The 20407-nt window shown below is 41.7% G+C and overlaps 1 protein-coding gene across 4 annotated transcripts in view; it reads left to right on the forward strand.

Moving 5' to 3' along the window:
• Positions 1-20407, forward strand: part of LOC126281424 (DENN domain-containing protein Crag) — a 292659-nt gene that overhangs the window by 236986 nt on the left and 35266 nt on the right. The window lies entirely within an intron of this gene.

Here is a 20407-nt window from a genome sequence, read left to right on the forward strand (position 1 = left end):
GCAGCCTGCATTGCTGCGAAAGGTGGATATACACTGTACTAGTGCCGACATTGTGCATGCTCTGTTGCCTGTGTCTATGTGCCTGTGGTTCTGTCAGTGTGATCATGTGATGTATCTGACCCCAGGAATGTGTCAATAAAGTTTCCCCTTCCTGGGACAATGAATTCACGGTGTTCTTATTTCAATTTCCAGGAGTGTAGTTACTAGTGATGACAAAGGGATCAAGAGACTACATTTGTGGCCTAGTTTGGAATATGAGATAATTATGGATATCAATTTTTAGTGAATCCTCCATCCAACCATGATCCACCCCCACTGCCCCCAAATCACCCCGTTAACTTTCCAGAATTTTTTAACCTTGAACCTTGCCTCACCATCATTCCCCAAGTCCCTCAACAAGCAAACTAACCTGACATCCACCCAAAGAACCGCAGTCCACCACCTAAAAACTGATCCACATCTTATAATCGTACCTGTAGACAAAGGCACCACCACTGTTGCTTGTTGTTTCGAACTGCAAGGATTACCTGGCAGAAGGACTCTGCCAACTGTCAGGTACATCCACCTACAAATCTTGCCATAGTGACCCCATTCCAGTAATCCAGCAGGATCTCCAGTCACTACTCAAATCCTTAGGCCCATCTCAGAACCTCTCCCCAGAGTCCATCTCTCTGCTCACCACTACCCAGAGTCCATCTCTCTGCTCACCCCTACCACTCCCCGCATACCTACCTTCTACATGCTTGCTAAAAACCATAAACTCAACCATCCAGGACACCCCATTGTGGCCATTTACTGTGGCCCCACCAAGAGAATCTCTGCTCTCATAGACCAACACCTTCAACCTATTACCTAGATCCTACCTTCTCTTATAAAAGGTACCAACCATTTCCTCCGCCGAGTCTCCACAGTTCATGTCCCTTTACCACATTGTGCCCTGCTCGTCACAATTGGTACCACTTCTCTTTACACTAACATCCCTAATACCCATGGCCTTACCGCTATTGAACACTACCTTTCCCAATGCCCGACAGATTCCAAACCCTTCTTCCTAATCGCTATGACCAATTATATCCTCATCCACAATTACTTCTTCTTTGAAGGCATTGCCTACAAATAAATCCTAGGTGCAGCTATGTGCACCCGAATGACACTGTCCTATGCCAACCTATACATGGGCCATCTAGAGGAATTCTTACTTTACACCCAGACTCCTAAATCCCTCACCTTGCTCAGATTCAGTGATAACATCTTTGCAGTCTGGATCAAGGATAGGACACCCTATCCACATTCCTCAGGAACCTCAGAAACTTCTCCCCCATTTGCTCCAGCTAGTACTACTCAACCCAACAAGCCATCTTCCTAGATGTTGACCTCTACCTCAAAGATGGCTACATCAGTACCTCCATCCATACCAAACCTACCAACCACCAGCAATACCTCCACTTTGACAGCTGCCACCCATTCCATACCAAGAAGTCCCTTCAATACAGCCTAGCCACCCATGGTTGTCGCATCTGCAGTGATGAGCAGACCCTCTTGAAATGTACTGAGGGTCTCACTAAAGCCTTCACAGACCGTAATTATCCTCTCAACCTTGTACAAAAACAAATCTCCCTTTCCTTGCTTTCCCAGTCTCCCAAAGCCCCACCGTCCGGCACAGAGGAGCATTCTCCTTGTAACTCAGGAGTGGAGCAACTGAACTATGTTCACTGCCAGGGTCTCGACTCCCTCTTGCCATGCCCTATATGTCCTGCCCACTACCCTTCCTAGTCCTCCCACGGTGGTATTCTGCCGTCCACTGAACCTACATAATGTACGGGTCCATCCCTACACAAACCCTGCCCCCAACCCGTTACCTCATGGCTCGTACCCCTGTAATAGACCTTGATGCAAGACCTGTCCCATACATCCTCCCACCACCAACTACTCCAGTCTGATCACAGACATCACCTATCCCATCAAAGGCAGGGCTACCTTTGAAACCAGACATGTGATCTACAAGTTAAGCTGTGACCACTGTGCAGCATTCTATATGGGCATGACAATCATGGCCACTGACAAACTGTGGCCAAGAAATAAGTGGACCACCCAGTTGCTGAGCATGCTGGAAAGGACTGATACTTCTGCCGGATTAAAGCTTATGGAGGAAAGGTTCATGGTTGTGTTTTAGGTCTGTTTAGATTCTGGATTCTTTATGGTGTAGGAGCGAGTTTTTGAGGGTGAAATGAATATATTAGGTCTGGGTGGCAGGGTTTTGCAGCTTTGAGGGGATGTGGGGGAGATTTAGAGGTTGTTGTAGAGGTGGTGTATATGGTAGTCCAAGGAATGAATAGGAAATAAACAGGGTGGAGAGTTTACTTTCAGGTGATGTTGTGCATGTTGCTCTAGTTCCTGGAGGGCATCCAGAAATTTAGGATTGTGTAGCAGAAGTATTTTATGAATGGAGAGGAGGTATTGCGAGGTGGCTTGGGCATGATGGATATGGTTCCCGTGACCTTCAACCTTTGTTAGTCTTTTTCCTTACTTTTCCCTTCCCTGTTCCCACTCCAGCACTACACAGTGCTCTATTCCACCAATGCACACACAGTTTCTTTACCTCTCTCCTTTTCCACTAACCCTCCCCTGCCCATTGTCTAACCTCCTGACTGCACCTAGCTGCCCTACCCTCTCTCCACCTCATCCCTGTATGCCCCCACAAGCAGCACTTTACTGTCCACCATTCCTACCCTGCTGTCCCTCATCCTCTCCACTACAGCTGCCTCCTTACATCAAACACACAGTTGCATTCCCTATCATGCATTGCTGCAAAGACTGCAGTTGTGGGTGTGGGTGTGCATGTGCGTGTGGGTGTTCTGTCTCCGACGCAGGCTTTGTAGGCCAAAATCACATTTTCTGACAATGCTTTAGTTGTTCCTATCTGTGACTAAGCATCTCCACTATGTGATGGGTTATAACTATCCCTTTCATAAAATTGTACATTCCATACTGGATTTTCCATTATATGAAATATGGTTTTCATAAATGATTCTAATTATAAATCCTGTATACATCTTTTATATACATCTTTTACAGTTTAATTATTACTAAGGCAGTAGTCACATTTGAAATTTGTTGGGGAATTGGCTACATTACAGTCTGCATGAATCCATTCAGACATTTCATTTGTGTGGGACACAGATGACTAGTTCATGAGTGTCTGCATCATCCAATTGAGTGTCTACATCATTCATTTCATCATCTTGACATAATTCCAATTCATTATCAGTTTCATCTGAGAAACTGCTGTCATTGTGAATGAGTCTCTCTTTCTTCTAAATCTTTTGTTTTCCCTTTAAAATTGTGTTTCTGCTGTTGCTTTAGCAGAAAATTTCTTATAGTCCTTTGTCATTTTTTGTTTATTCAAAATCCTTTTCCTTGGTATGGATGTTAGAATTCCTGAATATTGTGTAGGCCTTGATTTGCTTGATTCTAATAGATTTGTTGCCATCCGAGGTATTGGAGAAATGTCTAGAATAGACATTCATTCATCGGAATAATGTTCTCCTCTGGGAACACATATAGATTGTAAGAAAAGATTCCTGCCTTTTTAAAGCCAGAAACAGCGTTATAAATTCCTGAAACCTTGGTGTATGCAGCATGAAATAATACAGAGATGTTTGCCTTGCAGATCCTTTGATATGAATGGCTTCTCATAAACAGAGTGCATTCTTCATTTTAAGCAGCCATATCTGCTTGTCTAATTTTCTTTCCATTCCTAACTACTGCAGCCACAGCTGCAGCTAATGATTGTTCTGTTCATGAAGCTTTACTGGTTTTTTTGTGCATAATTCAAAACCATCTGGAAATAAAACATTTCTCTTACTAAAATAATTGTAAACAATGAAATTCCAGGTTAGAATATCAACAATGTAAAGAAAAGATAGATTGCTCTTTACCATAAAGATGACACCTCAAGTTGCAGACAGGCCCAACTAAAAGACACTTACACATTAGTTTTTGGTCAAGCCGTCATTAAAAAGAGAAATACACACATTCATTCACACAAGCGAGCACACCTCATGCCCACATGACCTCCATCTCCAGCAGCTTGGACCAGAATGCAAGTGTCAAATAGAATGGAAGCAGCGATCTGGAGAGGGCAGGGAATGGGAAGGGATAGCCTTGTATGGATGCATTGGTAGAGGATACCACACAAAGAGAGTGGGAGACGAGAATAGGAAGGAGGTGGTAGGGGAGAAGGAATGGAAATTATTGGGTAAAGGGTGTGGGGACAGTACGTTACTGTATTGAGGCCAGGATAATCTCAGAAGTGAAGAATATGTTGTAAGGATAACTCTCGTCTGCACATTTCAGAAAAGCTGGTGGTGGGGGTGGATCCAGATGGCTCAGGTAGTGAAGCAGCCATTGAAATCAAGCATGTTATGTTTAGCTGTATATTGTGCCACAGCTTGCTGGTGGCCATTCATCCTGGTGGACAGCTGGGTGGTAGTCTAATCAACATAGAAAGCTGTACAATGATTGCAGCAGAGGTGGTATATGACATGCTGCTTTCACAAGTGACCTGACCTCTGATGGGGAACAATAAGCCTGTGAGAGGGCTGGAATAGGAAATTCTGGGTGGGTGAGTTGGGCCTAGGTCTTTCACAGCGATATTATCCTTGTGGCAATTGGTTGGGGTTGGTAGTGGCATAGGGAAACACAGGATGGGACAAATAAAAGTGGCCTGGATGAGTGGATACTTTGTATGATTGGATGTGAATTTATGCATATAACCATACCCCTTGATACACACACAATGTGTATGCCTGCCACGTGGTCCACACTGATTCAGAGCGTAGTATGGTGTGTGTCAGTGTGAGTGGAGCAGTACAAAGAGGACAATGCTACTCACAGTGGAGCAGCGGGTATTTGTTGTGGAAATTTACGTGACAACAAAGTCATGGAAACGGTGTGGTCAGTTACTTGTTGAGAAGTTTAATGGCGCCATAGTGCCTTGCAACATTACTCCAAAAATAATGTCGGACAGGATCTGTTTTGAACAAGTGAAAAAAACATTCTGAAACATGTCTGCACACCAGAAAATATGGCTGCAGTTCACCAGAAAATGCTTCAGAGTTCTAGCAAATCAACCTGACAGCTGTCACAAGAGAACAGCATATCATGTTGATCCTGTGGACTAATACTCCACCAGAACCTATCTGCACATGCATCCTTACTGAGTGTCTGTTGTTCATACATTAAAACCAGCAGATGCTCATCAGCACCTCCAGCTTTTTTGAGAGGTTGTTGTGGCTGTTCACTGTGATAACAATGAATGGCTTGAACCTGGATCTGTTCTTTATGCCTATTGAAGCCTAATTTCACCTGGGTGGTTATGTCAACCACAGAATCACAGGTTGTGGGTAGCAGAGAATCCTGATAACTTCCACAAAACACCATTGCATGATCATAAGGTTGGGGTTTGGTGTGCAATGTCTGCACACTGCATTATTGGACCTATCTGCTTTCATCATAAGCTGACTTCAGTGCATTGCATTACCAACATTTTGAAACATGTGGCAGCATTAACAGAAGAGGAAAAGACCTACAATTACTTCCAACAGGATGGAGCAACTGCCCATATGGATGGTCAAACCTTGGAGCACATTCACACAATCCTCATGTCTGACAGAGTTGTTTGTACATTTCAGTCTCATTGTGGCTCTAGCTGATCACCCAAGTCACCTGATCTGTCAGTGTCTGATTATTTTGTGTGGGGATCCCTCAAGTCTAAGGTGTATTGCACCAACCTCCATAGTCTTCAAGAACTGCAGCAGAACACTTCAGATGATGCTGTAGCAATTCCATCAGTGCCTAAAAGTGCCAAGAGATGAATGGTGGTCACTTTCAACATCATCTATAGTCATTTTAATACTGTATTTCATTTCCTCTGCTGTATTTCTTTGTACCCTGGAACTATGTTCTTCAGGCCACTTTTGTTTGCCCCACCTTGTACTAGGACATCGTGGAGGTTGGGTGGGTGACAGAAAACACTTTATGAGGGGGTAGGAAGTATCTTAAGTAGAATGTGCCTTGCTTCAGGACACGATGATAGCTAATCATAACCCTGGCAAAGGATGTGGTTCAGTTGTTCCAGTGTGGGTTGGTACTTCTTTGTAGCTGGTTCTTGGGGGTTGTGGGAGGATTGGGGATGTGAGAGGAAATGGCAAGGGAGATCTGTTTGTGGACTAAGTGTGGGTGATAATGTCTGTATGAGAAGACCTTGGTGAGTCCTGCTTATAGGGCAAGGTAGTTCTTGTCACTGCAGATATGCCATCCCAAGGTGGCCCAGCTGTATGGGAGGGATTTTTTGGTGTCCAGCATAACCTCCAATCCCTGCTAAAAGCCTGAGGCTCTTTCCAGAACCCACTATCTCATTCCTCATACACCTTATCAACTTTATCCTAGCTCATTGATGATATTTTCATGATCTGGACTCGGGGTCAAAACAGCCTATTTTTTATTCCTGCACAGCCTCAACACCTTCTCTCTCATCAGATTTACCTGGTCCTCCTCAATCTAGCATGCCACCTTCCTGGATGTTGACCACCTCCTCTCTGATGGCTCCATCCACCTCTCTGTCCACATTAAATCCACCAAACACCAACATTATCTGCATTTTGACAGCTTTCTGTCTCTTCTACACCAGAAAATCCCTCTTATACAGCCTGGCCACCCATTTCTTCCTATTTCAGCCATATCAAAGGTTTTCCTACCCTACCAGAGGCCAGGGCACCTGAGAAAGCAGACATGTCATATACAATCTCTGCTGCAATCATTGCACAGTTTTTTATATTGGTGTTATTACCAACCAGCTGCCCACCAGGATGAATGGATCCTGCCAAATTGTGGTCAACAACAAAGTAGACCAGCCTGTGGCACAAGATGCATCTGAACATAACATGCTTGATTTCAATGGCTGCTTCAGTACCCAAGCCATCTGGATTCCCCCTTCCTCAATGAGCTTTTGTGAACTGTACAGATGGGAGTCATGCTTAAAACACATCGTCCGCTATTGAAATTATCCCAGCCTTAACATATGGTGACACCCCCTAGGCAACAGTTTCCACCTCCTCTGTCCTATCACATCCTCCCTAGTCTTGTCTCCCACCCACTCTGCCAATGCATCTGCCCATCTTTTCCCACTCCTCTCCTTTTTTGCTCCCTGTTTCCCATCCCCTCCACACCTCCCTGCCCAACAGCCTCCTGACACCGTTCCTGTTTGCAGTTTAGTCCTGCACTTTATGCCAGACAGCTCTCTTGTCTCCCCCCACCTGTGCACTGAAACTCTTCCCCTTCCCCACCCTCTCCATATTGCTACTACATGACAATTGCGGTCCAAGTAGCCATAGATGGCAGCGATGTGTGCATGAGGTGTGCTTGCTTGTGTGAATATCTCTCTCTCTCTCTCTCTCTCTCTCTCTCTCTCTCTCTCTCTCTCTGTGTGTGTGTGTGTGTGTGTGTGTGTGTGTGTGTGTGTGTGTGTGTGTTTCTTTTTCTGGCAAAGGCTGTGGCTAAAAACTAATGCGTAAGTGTCTTTTAGTTGGGCGTGTCTGCAACTTAACATGTCATCTTTGCAGTAAGTCTTTCCCTTACATTGTTAAAAGCACAGTAAATTTCAGATATTGGTTATGTTAAAAAAAATCCCTAAAAATCAGACAGTTGTTAATTATGTGTGGGATACAGAGAAACATGCCTTGGAATGCATGCCATTATCCCAGGTTGCGCCATTTTGTTTTGAACACATTTGAAGCTGAACATACAACGAACGAAGCTTGGAATATCATAGGCATTTTGGCTCACATTAAAACAGCAATTTTCTGTTTACCAAGTTTAGAAATTCAATACGTTCGTAGAAAATTTATAATGAAACAAAAATCCAACAATTACTCAGTAACTAACATCTCACTGAAGCAGCTCTGACTTACTACCACTAGCTTCCCATCAATGTACGAATAAAAAATAAATGCCCAGTCTTCGGAAGTAGTAACACTTGTCAAGTATCTTGGTGTGACTATTCGAAATGATCTCAAATGGAATAATCAGATTAAACAAGGAACAGGTAATGCAAACTCTAGATTGCGGTTTATTGGTAGAATCCTGAAGCGATGCAGTCCTTCAACAAAGGAAACTGCTTACAATACGTTAGTTCATCCAGTCTTATAGTATTGGTCATGTGTATGGGACCCTTACCAGTTGTGTGTGATTCAAGAGATTGAGAAGGTCCAAAGAAGAGCAGCAAGATTTGTGACTGGTACATTTAGCCATCTCGAGAGCATTACAAATCTCATAGGAAGTTTTAAGTGTGACACACTTGCAGATAGGTGGCACGGTAAAGGGAAGGGGGTGCTCACTAAATTCTGAAATCCGATCTACACCGAGGATATAGAGCATATATTACCACCAACTTTCAAACCAGGCAGTCATCAACATTCAAACATAAGGGAGATTAGAGCTTGTACTGAGGCGTTCAGACAGTCGTCAGTCGTTTTTCCTCGCGCGATTCGTGATTGGAACGGGGGGGGGGATATGACTTCGGCGCGAATTGTGCCCTCCACCACACACTACTTGGTGGCTAGCGGAGTACATATGCAGATGTAGATAGTGTCACCACACTCACTTCTGTCTATGGACTGGGGGCACCTGACTTTTGAATATGCATCCCATTCACCGCTACATACTATAACCCCTCCCTCTGTCCCCTGCCACTGCAACTATTTATCTCTCTTAATGAGAACAGGTCAGCAGAATTTGAATAACTGAAAATAATTTTTAAAATATCAAATCATTGTAGTGCTGAGTTCAAATATATCAGTGGTTCTTCTCTAGTACTCACAAATTTGAGAAAATACTTTTGTTCATAATGAGTGAATATATTTTCCTAAAAATTAAACTAAAATAAATATGTGTGTTGCTTTTAGACAGAAAATAAGGATCATATTTTGTTTTGTCCTTGCAGGTTTTTTAATTTATTTCCACTTTCACCTCAAAGCTTCTTTTGGAACACTTTCTCCATTTCACTGCCATATGGCTGATCTCTGTGTTGTTGTTGTTGTTGTTGTTGTTGTTGTTGTTTTGCCTTTAGTAGTCTGAAGACATGTTTGTGAAGCATTCCACGCTGTTCCATCCTGTGCAAATCTCTGCCTATCTGCATAACTACTGCAAACAAACATCCATTTGAAACTGATTACTCTATTCAAACCTTGGTATCCCTCAACGATTTTTATGGCCCCCCCTTTCTCTCTCTCTCTCTCTCTCTCTCTCTCTCTCTCTCTCTCTCTCTCTCTCTCTCTCTCACACACACACACACACACACACACACACACAAAACCAAATTTACGAATCATTGATGCCTCTGGACGTGTCCTATCAACTAGTCATTTCCTTTAGTTATGTTCTCCTGCAAATTTCTTTTTTTCCCAGTTTGGTTCAGTACCATCTCCTTAATATTTGATCCACCCTTTTAATCTTCAGCATTATTCTATAGTGCTATATTCCACATTTCTATGTGATTTACAAATTATTACTTATAGGCTACACATAATTCAACCCTACCCCCTCCCCCGCCGCTGTGCTTTCCACATTATTGTTAGACTTAAATCAGGAGTCATATATGATCGTAAAATAACGAAACATAGATTTTAAAAAAACGTGAATCAAATTAAATTACATAAGCTAAAACATATTTATGAAGAAATACTTTGATACTGGGTGTCAGTAATATTACAAGAAAGGTAAAACTCTTTAATTTGCCTGGGGAAAAGGTGTTTACAGTCAATAAGTGGATCCCGAATATGTTTAAGTTTCATTTATGTGATGGTAACTGGTTGCAGGTATACTGACAGCATACAGATGTAAGATGAAAAGATGCTGAGGACTAAGAACATAAGTGATCAGTACTGTAATTGGTATAGAAGAGCAGGCTCTAATGTAAAAATAAAAAAAATTAAAAAAAAGTGGGATTTTGCCAGTCGCTAAGAGAAACAGGATGTAAAAAACAATGATGGAAAAAAAACTCACATCTGAAAACAAGACACAGGCCAGGTGGAACATAGTTCATAATGAGTGTAACATCAAAAGGGATAAACAGACATTATGTAGCAATCGGAATGCGACACATTTCAATACTTCTACTGATAGATACTGAAAAGCAGACTTTTTGATTTCTCAAAAGCTTTTACACTAGCCAAGAGATGATTTTAAGTAAACTGCAGTTCTACAGCTTTACAGAAAACACTTTTATATTATCTTATTCAAGTAGCAGAATGCAGAAAAATTTTTTAATGGTGTACAAGTGCATAAGAACACCCCACAAGGTTCGATACTGTGCCCAGTTATATTTATTATTTATATTAATGACTGGCCATATAACATAATGTGGGACCATATTATGCATTTATTTATTTATTTGGCAATAATCCATCTGCCTGTATAATACTGAGACAACAGAGATGGTAAAATATGAAATAGATCAGACTGCCAATAATGTTGAAGTGTGGTGTAATGCAGACTCCCCTTGAATTGCTCAAGGTAAAGCACAAGAACTACATATTACATGAAATCGTAACATTCAGATAACAATTGATTCCAAAGTATCACAGGATGATCACAAAAAAAGTGTTATGCAAAAGTAGAAAAGATCATTTGCACTTAGGAAACAACGTCTTTCTGTTAGTATTCCAGTGCTGAAAATTGTCAATAATGCTATAATATATAGTCATATAGCATATGGTACCATTCTGTGGGGCCACCAAAAGAACGTGACAAATGCTTTTAAATTACAAAAAAAAAAAAAAAAAAAGACACAATGAGGATAATATGCAGCATGGCACTCAGAACTTATCGACTTAGCTACAAAAAACTAAAGATTATGACTCCGACGTCTCTATATATATTGCAGTATGCAATGCACATAAAGGAGAACGTGTGTAGATACGAGCAGTATTGCTTGTGCCATAAGTACCAGACCAAGGAAAAGAACACGATGTGGTATCATTCTGCTGTAGCTTAAAGAAACAAAACAAAGACTATTAAAATATGCTTTTGAATGAAGTTGTTCTTCCGAAATAGAAACCACACCCAAATTTGCACGAGCACAACTCAGACCCACACGGTCATAGCCTTTGGGCACTGGAGCCTGACTCTACTGCGACTGTCTCTGACGTGAAGCAGTCTGCCCTGCCGGGATGCAGGTAAGGAGATAGCATGTGGTAGGAGAGGAAGGGGCAGCAGGGAAGGATTTGGGGCAGGTGTTATACTCCTTCTGGGAATGTGTAGGGACTTGTTAGAGGCAGGGTAGTGCTGCTAGGTGCAATGTCTGAAGGTTGTGCTGGAGGGGGAGGGGGGGGTTGAAAATTTCCCATGTTGTTGTTGTTGTTGTGGTTATTGTTGTGGTCTTCATTCCAGAGACTCATTTGATGCAGCTCTCCATGCTACTCTATCCTGTGCAAGCTTCTTCATTTCTAAGTAACTATTGGACCCTACATCGTTCTCATCCTTCTGAGTCTGCTCAATGTATTCATCTCTTGGTCTCCCTCTACAATTTTCAACCTCCATGCTGCCTTCCAGTAATAAATTGGTGATCCTGTGATGCCTCAGAACATGTCCTACCAACCAATCATTTCTTCTAGACAAGTTGTGCCACAAATTCCTCTTTTCTTCAATTCTGTTCAGTACCTCCTCATTAGTTACATGATCTACCCATCTAATCTTCAACATTCTTCTGTAGCACCACATTTCGAAAGCCTATATTCTCTTCTTGTCTAAACTATTTATTGTCCGCATTTCACATCCATACATGGCTTAACTCCATACAAATACTTTCAGAAAAAACTTCCTAACACTTGAATCCATACTCTACGTAAAAAAAATTCTCTTCTTGAGAAACGCTTTTCTTGCCATTGCCAGTCTATATTTTATATCCTCCCTACTTCAACCATCATCAGTTATTTTGCTCCCCAAATAGCAAAACTCATCTACTACTTTAAGTGTCTCATTGTTGAGTGTCCTTTCTGCCAACTAGAGTGTTAACCTAGGTTAACTACAGCTGTAGTTGCTCCTTGCTTTCATCACGCAGTACCAGCACAGCAAGGGCTTTTTGGTTAATGTTACAAGGCCAGATCATTCATCCAGACTGTTGCCCCTGCAACTACTGAAAAGGCTGTTGCCCCTCTTCAGGAACCACATGTTTGTCTGGTCTATCAACAGATACACTTCCATTGTGATTGCATCTATATTATGGCTATCTGTATCGCTGAGGCACGCAAGCTTCCCCACCGACGACAAGGTCTGTGGTTCATGGGGGAGGGGGGGGGGGGGAGGGGGGGGGTGTAGGTTCCCATATCCCTAACTATAATGCAGTCTCGCATACTGTTTCCGTGTTGTTGCTCATGGAATCAACCCAAATGATCTGACCGTCAGATTACACATCTCCCGTTGCAACCCTTCCTTCTACAGTCTGTCCAAATTCCATTAGTCCATATCCTTCACCTACCTGGTCTTGCCAACTAGTCAGCATGCACGACACCACCTGATAAACTCTCCAACGTGTTCACCACCTACTCTCACATTTGACTACTGCTGTTTGACTACTGCTCCACCAAACCTTCCTTATCCCCTCATAACCACCAAACCCTGCCTCACAGACCAAGAACGTAGCACACACTCAGAAACTCATTCCCACCACTATGCGGAACCCAGGAACTCCACCAAACCTTCCTTATCCCCTCATAACCACCAAACCCTGCCTCACAGACCAAGAACGTAGCACACACTCAGAAACTCATACCCACCACTATGCGGAACCCAGGAACTAAACAGACCTGAAACGCAAGCCTCAAAAAGCTTCAGTCCCAATTCCTAAATTCAATAATGCTGGGATTTTTAAAGACCTTCTCCCTCAAAAGTGGAAACATTTTTTCACCACCAACCTTGCTAATCAGACCCAGTCTAAAACCACCATTGAACCCTGTCTGACTTGGTTTACTCCTCCACCCAACTGTCATCTGCCCCCACTGTCTCCGAATCAGCACTTATAAACTTTCCAGAATTTGCTAACCTTGAGCCATACCTCACCATCAGCGCCCAAATCCCGCAATGTAAAAACCAACCTTACATCCATGGAAATAACCACAGTCCATCACCTAAAAGCTGATCCAGACCTTATAATCCTACATACTGACAAAGTCTCCACCACTGTGGTTATGAATTACAAGGATTACCTGGCAATGTGACTCCTCCAGTTGTCAGATTCATCCACCCACAAACTCTGTCACAGTGACCCCTTCCAAGAAATCCAGCAGGACCTTCAGTCCCTCCTCAGATCCTTAGACCCATCCCAGAATGGCTCTCCGGAGTATATATTTCACTACTCACCCCCACCATTCCCCACACTCCTACCTTCTACATGCTTCTCTTAAAATCCTTAAATCCACCAATCCAGGACACCTCATTGTGCCTGATGACTGTGCCCCCACAGAGAGACCCTATGCTCTGCTGAACCAACACTTTAAGCCTTTTAACTGTAACCTGTCATCCTATATAAAAGAATGAGGAAACTGACTCCAGAGTTCTGTTCCTTTGGCATCCAGTACCCTCTTCGTCACTGTTGATGCCACCTTCCTGTACAGCAGGGTTTTCCAAACTGTATTCTGTGGAACACTGGTGTTCCACAGGAAGTAAAGTGCTCCGCAAAAAACAATAATACGGCAGTTTTTTCATCATTTAAAAAAAAAAAAACATTTGTGATGATTTTCATTTAATTATGATTTGAAATTGAAGTAATCACTGAATATAACAAATTTTTCTCATTCTTTAAAATTTTGTTAACCTTGTCAATAAACAAAGTACCAGGATTCTCAGTGTTCCATCAGGGAAAAACTTCGAAACTCCTGCTCTACACTAACATCCTCAATGCCCATGGGCTTGCTACTCTCGAACACTATTTTTCCCAATGCCTGACTGACTCCAAACATACAACCTTCTTCTTGGTCACCATCACCAGCTATATCCTTATCCACAATTGCTTCTTGTTTGAAATCATTGCCTACAAACAAGTCCATGGCACAGCAATGAGCACCCACATGGCACCACTCTATGCCAACCTTTTCATTGGCCATCTAGAGGAATCCTTCCTGACTTCCCAGAATCCCAAGCGTCTTGTCTCCATCCAGTTCACTGATGACATCTTTGTGATCTGCACTGAGGGTGAGGACACCCTATCCACATTCCTCCAGAACCTCAACACCTTCCCCATCAAATTTGCTTCATTTGGCTCTCCTCAACCCAACAAGCCACCTTACATCAGTACCTCCTCCACAGCAAACCTTCCCCATAAATCCGCCCCACTACCACCTACTCTAGTCGTGTCACAAGCATCTTCTACCATCAAAAGCAGGGCTGTCTGTGAAAGCATTATGTGATCTAAACAATAAGCTTCACCTACTGTGCCACTTTCTGTGTGGACAGGGTAACGAACAAGCTGTCTGTCTGCTTCAGTGGCCACTGGCAGACTGTGGGCAAGAAACGGTCAGACCACCCTGTTGCTGAATGTACTGTCCATCATGATGTGCTTCACTTTAATCACTGCTTCTCAGGCCGATGCATCAATGCGGGAGCTCCGAGCTCAGTTACCCACGAGCTTCAGGGTCAAAATGGGGTGGAGCCCCATCCTGCTGGACGATGAAAAGAGAGTCCAATTGCATTTGAGGCAGCAGCAACATGTCCAAGTAGGAATATCCACTGACAGTGGTCTTGCACCTGAACTCACCATGTTTACAACTAATGTTGACTATCAGCAAATTACCAAACTATACTGTGGTGGTATATGTGAAAAAAAAAACTTTCAGGGCTTCTCTTCAAAATGACATTTGTATGACATCTGTACAATGTTTGGTTCATCTGCAATAAATAATTGAAAGTGTTCCCGGACTTTATGTACACCCTGTACATCATAACCATTATTTGGTAGTTAGAGAGAAGTAAAAATAATTAAAATTTATAAAAATTACTGTGGGTCTAAATTATGTTATGAGTTGTCGCACAATAAAATGTTATGCACCAAAGATCACAAATGAATTTAATTTTGTTTTTAATGATTGTTAAGAATTGGTGTTGAAGCCACATTAGTTCTGATGTAATGTCATTATTAATAAGGCAATGTATATATATTGTGAGATCTGTGCTGTAGGGTTAAGCATCATTGTCTGATTATCAATACATCCAAAATTTTCATCCAGCAAGTGCTTAAAGTTTGAATAAAAATCATCGGCAATGAGAGCTGAAGACTTCGATATAATAAGTCACCCTCGTTCTGCCAGCAAACTTGTCAAGGGGGATGGAGGAGCGAATGGTAGTTCAGGGCACTATTTTGCCCTTAGTGTGGAAAATTGTCCCTAAAAGGTGGAAGAATCAGCAATGATCAACAGCATGAGGATGCAGAATACAGTGGAAACCATTGCATTAAAGACACGCTGTGTGTATCACAGACATGTGGCCTCTATTTGAAAAAAAATGTTAAGATGGCCTCTCCAGTGTCACAAGAGTCCAGATGAGCTACCATTCAAATCACTGAGAGGGGACTGCCCAGGGAGATGTACCCATGAGAAAAGATGGAATAACCAACCAAGCGGAAACATTCTAAGAGCTGTTACATGGAATGTCAGAAGTTTGAACCTAGTAGGAAAGCTAGAAAAATCTGGAAAGGAAAATAGGATTTCCACTCAGACAAATATAATATAATATCAACAGCAACAAAAAATGATGTAATGGGAATAAGATTTATTAGGAATAGGAACACAAGGCAGAGTGACAGGGCTCTTCTCATAAGAATTAACAACAAACTGACACTGGAAAAAATTTTCTGCCATGCGAAATGGTGCAAGGTGTTTGAAATTCTGAGAAAAATAGGAGTAAGCTATAGCGAAAGATGGATAATATACAATATGTACAGCAATGAAGTGCTCAGCTTAAAAAGGCTGTAAGACAGGGATGCAGTCATTGCCCCTACTGTTCAATCTGTACAACCAAGAAGAAGTAATTGAAAGAAAGGTTTAAGAGTGGCGTTAAAATTCAGGCTGAAAGGATGTCAATGATAAGATTCATTGATAACATTATTACCATCACTGAAGGTGAAGAAGAATTACAGAATATGGTGAATGGAATGAGCAGTGTAATGAGATCAGAATGTGGATTGGGGTAAACCATGAAAGATGAAAATAATGACGTGTAGCAGAAATGAAACCTGCAATTAATGTAACATCAAAAATTGTGGAGCACAAACTTGATGGAGTTAAAGAATTTTACTACCTTGGAAGCAAAATAACACACGTCACATGAAGCAAAGAGAACATAAAAAGCAGATTGTCATAGGCAAAGAGAGCTCTCCTGGCTAAGAGGAGTCAACTAGTATCAAATATAGGTCTTAATTTGAGGAAGAAATTTCTGAAAATGTATATATGGAGCCCAGTGTTGCATGATAGTGAATCATGGACTGGGAAAGCTGGAAGAGAAGAGAAGAGAAGAAAAGAAAGGATATGAGATTTGGTGCAGTACGAGAATGGCCCCCCATGAACCATGGACCTTGCCGTTGGTGGGGAGGCTTACGTGCCTCAGCGATACAGATGGCCGTACCGTAGGTACAACCACAACGAAGGGGTATCTGTTGAGAGGCCAGACAAACGTGTGGTTCCTGAAGAGGGGCAGCAGCCTTTTCAGTAGTTGCAGGGGGCAACAGTCTGGATGATTGACTGATTTGGCCTTGTAACACTAACCAAACTGGGCTTGCTGTTCTGGTACTGTGAACGGGTGAAAGCAAGGGGAAACTACAGCCGTAATTTTTCCCGAGGGCATGCAGCTTTACTGTATGATTAAATGATGATGGAGTCCTCTTGGGTAAAATATTCCGGAGGTAAAATAGTCGTCCCTCATTCAGATCTCAAGAGGACATTGTTATCAGTAGAAATAAAACTGGTGTTCTATGGATCGGAGCGTGGACTGTCAGATCCCTTAATCGGGCAGCTAGGTTAGAAAATTTAAAAAGGGAAATGGATAGGTTAAAGTTAGATATAGTGGGAATTACTGAAGTTTAGTGGCAGGAGGAACAAGACTTGTGGTCAGGTGAATACAGGGTTATAAATACAAAATCAAATAGGGGTAATGCAGGAGTATGTTTAATAATGAATAAAAAAATAGTAGTGCGGCTAAGCTACTACCAACAGCATAGTGAACGCATTATTGTGGCCAAGATAGACACCAAGCCCATGCCTACTACAGTAGTACAAGTTTATATGCCAACTAGCTCTGCAGATGATGAAGAAATTGATGAAATGTATGATGAGATAAAAGAAATTATTCAGGTAGCAAAGGAAGACAAAAATTTGATAGTCATGGGTGACTGGAATTCGATAGTAGGAAAAGGGAGAGAAGGAAACATTGTAGGTGAACATGGATTGGGGCTAAGAAATGAAAGAGGAAGCCGCCTTGTAGAATTTTGCGCAGAGCATAACTTAATCATAGCTAACACTTGATTTAAGAATCATGAAAGAAGGTTTATACATGGAAGAACCCTGGAGATACTAAAAGGTATCAGATAGATTTATAATGGTAAGACAGAGATTTAGGAACCAGGTTTTAAATTGTAAGACATTTCCAGGGGCAGACGTGGACTCTGACCACAATCTATTGGTTATGAACTGTAGGTAAAAACTGAATAAACTGCAAAAAGGTGGGAATTTAAGGGGATGGGACCTGGATGAACTGAAAGAGTTTCAGGGAGAGTATAAGGGAACAATTGACAGGAATGGGGGAAAGAAATACAGTGGAAGAAGAATGGGTAGCTTTGAGGGATGAAATAGTGAATGCAGCAGATGATCAAATAGGTAGAAATACGAGGGCTAGTAGAAACCCTTGGATAGCTTTGAGGGATGAAATAGTGAATGCAGCAGAGGATCAAATAGGTAGAAATACGAGGGCTAGTAGAAACCCTATGGTGACAGAAGAAATATTGAATTTAATTGATGAAAGGAGAATATATAAAAACACAGTAAATGAAGCAGGCAAAAAGGAATACAAACGTCTCAAAAATGAGATCGACAGGCAGTGCAAAATGGCTAAGCAGGGATGGTTAGAGGACAAATGTAAGGATGTAGACGCTTATCTCACTAGGGGTAAGATAGATACTGCCTACAGGAAAATTAAAGAGACCTTTGGAGAAAGGAGAACCACTTGTATGAATATCAAGAGCTTTGATAGAAACCCGGTTCTAAGCAAAGAAGGGAAACCAGAAAGGTGCAAGGAGTATATAGAGGGTCTATAAAAGGGTGATGTACTTGAGGACAATATTTTGGAAATGGAAGAGGATGTAGATGAAGATGAAATGGGAGATATGATACTGCGTGAAGATTTTGACAGAGCACTGAAAGACCTGAGTCGAAACAAGGCCCCCAGAGTAGACAACATTCCATTAGATCTACTGACAGCCTTTGGAGAGCCAGTCCTGACAAGACCCTACCATCTGGTGAGCAAAATGTATAAGACAGGCGAAATACCCTCAGACTTCAAGAAGAATATAATAGAATGAGATTTTTACTCTACAGCGGAGTGTGCGCTGATATAATAATTCCAATCCCAAAGAAAGCAGATGTTGACAGGTGTGAAAATTACCGAACTATCAGTTTAATAAGTCACAGCTGCAAAATACTAACACAAATTCTTTACAGACGAATGGAGAAACTGATAGAAGCCGACCTCTGGGAAGATCAGTTTGGATTCCGTAGAAATGTTGGAACACGTGAGGCAATACTGACCTTAAGACTTATCTTAGAAGAAAGATTAAGGAAAGGCAAACCTACATTTCTAGCATTTGTAGACTTAGAGAAAGCTTTTGACAATGTTGCTTGGAATACTCTCAAATTCTGAAGGTGGCGGGGGTAAAATACAGGGAGCAAAAGGCTATTTATTATTTGTACAGAAACCAGATGGCAGTTATAAGAGTCGAGGGGCATGAATGGGAAGCAATGGTTGGGAAGGGAGTGAGACAGTGTTGTAGCATACCCCTGTTGTTATTCAACCTGTATATTGAGTAAGCAATAAAGGCAACAAAAGAAAAGTTCAGAGTAGGTATTAAAATCCATGGAGAAGAAATAAAAACATTGAGGTTCACCAATGACATTGTAATTCTGTCAGAGACAGCAAAGGACTGGGAAGAGCAGTTGAACGGAATGGACAGTGTCTTGAAAGGAGGGTATAAGATGAACATCAACTAAAGTAAAATGAGGATAATGGAATGTAGTTGAATTAAGTTGGGTGATGCTGAGGGAATTAGATTAGGAAATGAGACACTTAAAGTAGTAAAGGAGTTTTGCTATTTAGGAAGTAAAATAACTGATGATGGTCGAAGTAGAGAGGATATAAAATGTAGACTGGCAATGGCAAGGAAAGCGTTTCGGAAGAAGAAAAATTTGTTAACATCGAGTATAGATTTAAATGCCAGGAAGTCGTTTCTGAAAGTATTTATATGGAGTGTAGCGATGTATGGAAGTGAAACTTGGATGATAAATAGTTCAGACAAGAAGAGAATAGAAGCTTTCAAAATGTGGTGCTACAGAAGAATGCTGAAGATTAGATGGGTAGATCACATAACTAACGAGGAGGTATTGAATAGAATTGGGGAGAAGAGGAGCTTGTGATAAAACTTGACAAGAAGAAGGGACCAGTTGGTAGGACATGTTCTGAGACATCGAAGGATCACCAATTTAGTATTGGAGGGCAGCGTGGAGGGTAAAAATCGTAGAGGGAGACCAAGAGATGAATACACTAAGCAGATTCAGAAGGATGCTGGTACTGGGAGATGAAGAAGCTTGCACAGGATAGAGTAGCATGGAGAGCTGCATCACACCAGTCTCAGGACTGAAGACCACAACAACAACAACAACAACAGGAGAATGTTGAAAATTAGGTGGACTGTTAAGATAAGCAATGATGAAATGAGGAAGTTCTCCACAAAATCAGCGAGGAAAACACTGACAAGATGATAGGGCATATGTAAAAATATCTGGGAATAACTTCCATGCTAATAAAGAGAGCTGTAGAAGAGAAAAATTTTATCGGTCGGCAGAGATTGAAATACATCAAAAATCAATTGTGAGAACATATGGTGCAAGTGCAACTCTGAGATGAAAAGGTTGATACAACAGACGAATTCGTGAAAGGCCACATTGAATTAGTCCTAAGACTGATGACTCAAAAGAAAAAGCCTTGTTAATACTATGTCATTTTTGTACACAATAAATGGAAAAAGTTGTTATATGAGAAACTGAGGATGGAATTTTCTGTGATTTTTATTGAATGGAGCATCCAGAAATCTATA

This window comes from Schistocerca gregaria, chromosome 7 (genome assembly GCF_023897955.1).
Source record: "Schistocerca gregaria isolate iqSchGreg1 chromosome 7, iqSchGreg1.2, whole genome shotgun sequence".
Classification (NCBI taxonomy): domain Eukaryota; kingdom Metazoa; phylum Arthropoda; class Insecta; order Orthoptera; family Acrididae; genus Schistocerca; species Schistocerca gregaria.